Raw genomic sequence first — 7,299 nt, 5'->3', positions numbered from 1 at the left:
TGATGTAGTTAGGAGTTCAATTGGCTTCATGTATTTATAAGTCTGGTTCCTTCCCCAAGCTTGGGAAGTTCTCAGTTATTATTTCTTTGAACAAGCTCTCTGCTCCTTTCTCCTTCTCTTCTCTCTCTGGAATACCTATAATCCTTATGTTGCTTTTCCCAATTGAGTCAGATATTTCTCAAAGAATTCCTTTAATTTTTTTAAATGTTACTTTTATTTCCTCTTCCACCTGATGTATTTCTATATTTCTATTCTCTAAATCACTAATTCTTTCCTCCATAATGTCAGCTCTATTTTTTAAGGATTCTAGATTATTTTTTATCTCATTACTTCTGTTCTTCATATCTGGAATTTCTGCTTGACTTTTTTTTATAGTTTCAATCTCTTTGGTGAAGTATTCCTTCTTCTCATTAATTTTATTCCTGAGCTCATTGAACTATCTTTCTGAGTTTTCTTGTAAATCATTGAGTTTCTTTATGACAGCTATTTTGAATTCTCTGTCATTTAGATTGTAAATTTCTGTGAATTCAGGGTTGGATTCTGGAGACTTGTCATTTTCCTTCTGCTCTGAGTTGTTGCTATAGTTTCTCATGGTGTTTGATGAACCAATCCTTTGCTGATGCATTTGTGGTTGTATCAGGTCACAGATTCCACCTGCTGCCACTGGGGGGAAGCAAGAGCTGTGTTTCTGATCCCACCCCATCCGCTGGAAGCTGTGGGAGTATAGTGGCCACTCCTGCCAAGTAGGAAAGAGTTCATGTGCAGGCTCAGGACTGCTACTGCCTTTTCTTACAGTCATACCGAGGTGAATTCCCACTTGTGGGGCCACAGAGGTACTATGGGAACCCCTACTGGCAGGGAAAGCATTCACATGTGTGCATAGATCTGCCACTGACTCTTCTTATGGTCACATTGGCTGCTGTGGTTGGTGGATGAGGCTTTTTTGAGGAGTCCAAGCCTGGGCCACTCAGTGGGACAGCAGCAGCACAGTGGGCTCTCCCACCAGCTGGGAAAGCTTTTGCATGTGGGCTCAGGGCTGCTGCTATTTCTTCTTACAATTGCACCAAGGTGCGTTTCCATTTGCAAGACCTCAGTGGCACTATGGCTGCTCGTGCTGGCCGGGAAAGCATTCACGCACGTGCACAGGGCTGCTGGGGAAGCGTAGGGGAGTGCTCACCTCTCTCCACTACTTCCTGGGGGCCCAGTCAATCCACCTTCAGATGTATAGCTGCGTGGGTCTCTCAGGTGTCCCGTTGTGCTGTGTGGGGATCCTCCAGTGGTCAATGCTTGTCCATTTAGTTGTAGTTCACAGGGGGAGAGATGAAGGGAACAGCTCACTCTGCCATGTTGCTGACATCACTAAACAGCAAGTTAGAGTTTATCAAAAGTAAAACTTTTGTTCTTTGGAAGACACTATTAAGAAAATGAAAAGACAAGCCATAGACAGAAAAAATGTTTTAAATGATATATCTGAAAGAGGGCTTATATCGAGAATATACAAAGAAATTTCCAAAGTCAGTAATAAGAAAATAAACAACTCAATAAAATACGGACATAAAATTTGAACAGACACTTCATCTAAGAAGATAGGTGGATGGCAAGTAAGCACGTGAAAAGAGGTTCAATGCCATTAGTCCTTAGGGAAAGGGAAAGTAAAAACACAATGTGATACCTATCAGAATCACTGGTATTAAAAACACTTGACCAGGGGGCTGGCCCCATGGCCAAGTAGTTAAGTCTGCACACTCTGCTTCGGCTGCCCAGGGTTTCACCGGTTCGAATCCTGGGCATGGACACGGCACTGCTCGTTAGGCCATGCTGAGGAGGCATCCTACATGCCACAACTAGAAGGACCCACAACTAAAAAATGCACAACTATGTACTGGGGGGTTTTGGGGAGAAAAAAGGAAAAGTAAAATCTTTAAAAAAAAAAAACTCTTGAACATACCAGGTGTTGGAAAGGACACAGAAGAACCGGAACTCTCATGCTGCTGGTGGGAATGTAAAATGTGACAACCACTCTGGAAAACCCCTTAACAGTTTCTTGAAAAGTTAAATATATACCTGCCATATAATCAAGCTGTTCCACTCCTAGGTATTTATCCAAGAGAAGTGAAAGCATATGTCCATGTAAGACTTGTGCATGAATATTCACAGGGGCCTTATTTGTAATAGCCCAAAATTATCATCCATGAACAGGTGAATGGATGAAGAAATTGTGGTACAATGGAATACTCCTCACCAGTAAAAAGGAATGAACTAGCGATACACACAACAATATGGTGAATCTCGAAATAATCACACTGAGTGAAAGAAGTCAGACAAAAAAATATACATATTATGTGATTCCATTTACATAAAAGAGAAAATGCAAACCAATCTAAAGAGACAGAAAGCAGATTAGTGGTTGCCAGGAAAGCATGAGCGGCACAGAAGGGCAGAAGGGAAGGATTGAAAAGGCTCACAAGGGAAATTTGGGGTGTGATAAATGTGTTTACTATCAAACTGTGGTGATGGTTTTAGGGGCATACACATATGTCAAAACTCATCACATTGTACGCCTTACGTATGTACAGTTTTCTGAATGTCAACTCTATTTCAATAAAGCTGTTAAAATATTTAATTAAAAAAACTAACAGTCTTACTAGATTCAAAATCCTTCTTCCAGATTCTATCAAAGGACCTCACCCATAAAGGGAAGTAGCCAAAAGAGCACAGATCTGGGTTTGAAACCTTCCTCTCCACAAGGTTGCTGTATGACCTTGGGCTGGTTACTTAACCTCAAGGCCTCCTCAGTTTCTTCATCCATAAAATGGGGCTAATAATCTGCCTCACAAGTGTGTTGCTAAAATATGAGTGAGATAACAGATGAGAGAGTCCCTAGCACATCCTAGGTCCCAGAATACATTAGGCCCCATTTCTGAGGTAGTCAGATTCCTTTCTGTTCCCTTCCCTTCCCTCCTTTCCTCTTTCCTTCCAGCTAGGGAGGGATCCTAGTAACAAAGACATTCAGAGGAGACAACAATGTGGAGGAAACGGTGCAGAGGGCTTGGATTGTGTTCCCCTGAAAACAGTGCCCAAGAGCAGAACTTGAGACTGTTTAGAGGATGGTCCCAGGGAACAGGAGGGAGGGGACAGAAATGTGAGTCAGGAAGGAGAAAATTCCAATACAAGGTACATATTGAGCTAGCTACTGATGTGGAGCTCTGTCCAGCCAGAGACCCTCTGAAAAACTCTAGAACACACTTCAGAATTGACCCTCCGGAGGCCTGGAGGCTGGGGCACTGACCCATGTCCTTCACGGGGTAAGGGTTGCCCTCAGTGCGTTAACTCTCCGCTCACCACACTTCCCTCCACTGAGGGAGAAAAACAGAGACAAGTCCTCTTGCGTGGGACACTGGCAGGGACGTGGACCATCCACCCAGCTGCAGCTCAATCAAAGGTGGCCTGGGGCAGCCAGCCCCGTGGCTGAGCGGTTAAGTTCTCATACTCGACTTCACTGGCCCAGGGTTTCGCCGGGTCGGATCCTGGGTGCGGACATGGCACCGCTCATCAAGCCATGCTGAGGTGGCATCCCACATGCCACAACTAGAAGGACCCACAACTAAAAATATACAACTATGTACCGGGGGGCTTTGGGGAGAAAAGGGAAAAATAAAATTTAAAAAAAAAAAAAGGTGGCCTGGGGACATGTGGCTTGGGGCACCAAAAGCAGCTGCCTCAGGCCCAGCACCCATCCTTGGGTCAACAGTGTGACCTTAACCTTGTTGAGCACTCTGTGCCAGGTCTTTCAACTGAGAAGCTAGAGACCCAGGATTAAAGCCCTAGATAAACAAACACATGGATAAAGAGAACAGATCAGTGGTTACCAGAGGGGAAGGGGCTGGGGGTGGGCGAAGTGGGTAAAGGGGCACACATGTATGGTGATGGATAAAAACCAGACTATTGGTGGTGAGCACAATGCAGTCTATACAGAAACTGATATATAATAATATACACCTGAAGTCACACAATGTTATAAACCAATGTGACGTCAATTTAAAAAAACAAAGCCCTCTCTCCTCTAGGCCACAGGGAGGGACACAACTGACTTGGGCATTCACTCTCTCGGGACATCTGTCTGGGAGAGAAGAGGCAGAATACCTGAAGAGTGAGTCATTGAAGGGGCCCTAGGAGGAAAGGGTGGGGCTGGGAATTTACCAGAAGGAAAAGTCAGCTATTTCCCTGAGCAGTCATGAAATCATTTTTCTCTGCTCTACATGTAAATTGTGAACTAGAAGTGTTCCTCAGATTGGAAACACAAAAATGTTTATTGTAATAATTAATGCCTATCACTTATTGAGCACATACCTTGTGCCTGGAAGTGTGCTGTGTTCTTTCATGCCTTATTTCATTTCATCCTCACGCTGCCCAGTCCTGTAGTTACTATAATTAACTGAAGCTCAGAAAGGTTGAGTAACTTGCTAAATGTCAAACAGCTCGTAACTTGGAGAGTCAGAATTCAGTCCCAGACAGCCTGACTTCAGAGCCAGTATCTTTGATGGTTAGGTTATACTCAACTCCTTATTAAAAAAAAAAAAAAAAAAAAAAAAAACAGAACATCCTCCAGCTGGGGAAGCAATTAGAAGCAGTGGCCTGCCCCGCTGGGATGAGAGGTGCTGAGGGAGCACAGAAATTAGATCTTCAACATATCTGGACACAGTAAGCAAACAGAAGGACTCCACACTGACAGAAGTTGCGTTGTGGTTATTGTAGGTGTGTGGACACGTCATTGATGGCTGCTTAAAATCTTTTTAGTCCCATCTTGCTAAAGCAGAATAAGAAATGACCCTTCCCAGTCTCCCTGGCCTTGAGGGTGCAGACAGGCCACTTAGGCTCGGCCACTGGGACACCACTGAAATGTGCTCTGTGGAGAAACAGATGATGAGCCGGGATTCTATTTTGCCGGGGCAGGCGGCCCTACGGGCAGCGTGGTTCCTTGAGAAAGCATCAGTCTCTCAGCTTTGCTAAGAAAAAGCAAGTTAAAAGGGACTTTTGACCTGCTTGGAATGCTAATAGAGAAGAGCATGCCCTGGGCACTAGAAGGGGCTCCCCCAAAAGAACCCCAAGGGCAGTGAGAAGCAGGGGCCACAGCAAGTGGGACTCTAACAGTTCTGGACCCAGTTCCAATGTATGTGTGGGAGAGGAGATGCTTTCCCACACCAACAAGCAATTCCAGCCCCTCTCCGTTCCATTTCTTAACAATCGTCTAAAGATTCCCACCCTGCTGGCACGAGTCCTATGACTCTCCCCGTTCTGATTCCTCTTTGTATCTATCGCTCCTATCAATATTCGCTTTATTCACCTTACTTCTTAATAACGGTTTAAAAATGTCCACTTTGTAGGGGAGAGTCCCTTGGTCCTCCCTTTGGCCTCTCTCCATTCGCTTGTTAATTAACCTAATTTTTTTTGCTGAGGAAGATTCACCCTAAGCTAACATCTACTGCCAATCTTCCTCTTTTTGCTTGAGGAAGAGTCACCCTAAGCTAACATCTGTGCCAATCTTCCTCTATCTCGCATGTGAGTCACTGCCACAGCATGGCCACCAATGAGCAGAATTAGTCTGCACCTGGGAACTGAACCCTGGCTGCTGAAGCCACAGGCCACAGGCCAGCCCCTAACCTAACGTTTTTATTAGCATCTGTAAGACCCATGAGGGGAAGCTGAGGCAGCAAGTTTGATAAGGCTCCCTGAACTGTTTTTTGGTGTTGTAGCAATGAGGTTATATGAGGCCCCTGCATGAAAAGGGCCCCCTTAACCACGGCATTTACCATGACCTGGGTAACAAGCATAGTTAGCAGGTGAATATTCTGGTCATCATAAAGCCAGTCCCACATGACTTGCATGTGAAGCTTATCAGCTGCTTCATCTGGGGTATTCCACTGGGCATTCATAGCGGGAGACAGACAGTTCCCCTTCTCAGAGTAAACAGACCTTACGGTGGCTTTTATCCAGTCCACCAGGCTGGCTGTACCCTCAGGAATAACTTCCTGTGTGTCTGGATCACACATAACCATCTGTGATTGTTGCATAGCGAGCTGTGGGTCCTGCACCAACCCAAACATGCTCTTCTCCTCTACAGGCTTCACTCTCCCTAAATTACCCTAGCAATTGTTTTAAGAAAGGTTCTTTAGGAAGCTGATGATACCGATCCGCAAAGTGAAGCAACTTCTTCACACTGTACCTCCTGGTTTCAATAGTTTCTTGGTTTTGCCCTCCTCCTACATATTGACTACATTCTTGACAACCAGAGGTCCTAGAGGCACACTCTGTTGCTCCTGCATAATTTTTCCCTTTCTAGGCAGCTCTGAGGCTAGCAGCCAAAGCTCAGACTCACCAAAATCTGAGCTTGGTTTAATATGAAGGCCAGACTCAGCACTTTCTTTTACTTTCATTTTAGCTATTACAGATAACAATAACCAAGGGATTGAATTTTTTGCCTTTTTCTTGTCAGCGTGCATTTCCTTATTCATCCAGTGAACCAACTTCCCAGGAGTTGGATCCATCTGTAAGTTCCATTGGTAACTTTTACCTTTGGTAACTGAATACAGCACAGCTGCTGCCCCACACCATGGGTGACCACGTGGCCATCCAGGAATGAAAGGTGTTCATCCCCCGCCCTTTCATCTTCTCTTCCCAAAGCATGTTTTCATAAGCCAAGACCCATCTAGGAGAGCCCATCACTGCCACCAACTAAAACTTCTGGATCCAGTTCCAATGTGTTTGTGCAAGCGGGCAGGGGAGGCCCACACCACCAAGCAATTCTCGGACACCTGTAGAGTGTCCTACAATTCAACGAATTCTGACACTATCTACCTGGAGATTAGTTATGGGCTAATTCAACAAGGGCTAAGTCCTACAAGATTAAGGGCTCAGTCCTACAAGACTGCCCTTCCCCGGTCTCCATGTCAGAGGCCAGTCTCAAGTCTTGCTGGTCACCAGAGCTTCTGACCAACTGGCTACAAATTGGAGGTTCCAACAAACCCTGCCTGGGTTTGATTAATTTACTGAAGTGGCTCACAGAACTCAGCGAAATAGTGTACTTACTAGATTACTGGTTTATTATAAAAGTATATAACACAGGAACAGCCAGATGGAAGAGATGCATAGGGTGAGGTATGTGGAAAGGGGCCCAGAATTTTCATGCTCTCTGAGCATGCCACTCTCCCAGCACCTCCGCCTGTTCACCAACCCGGAAGCTCGTCCCTTTGGGTTTTTATGGAGGCTTCATTACCTAGGCACAATTGATTAAATCATTGG

Source organism: Equus przewalskii, chromosome 1, assembly GCF_037783145.1.
Source record: "Equus przewalskii isolate Varuska chromosome 1, EquPr2, whole genome shotgun sequence".
In the NCBI taxonomy this organism is placed as follows: Eukaryota; Metazoa; Chordata; class Mammalia; order Perissodactyla; family Equidae; genus Equus; species Equus przewalskii.
Note: the sequence above shows the minus strand (reverse complement) of the source record.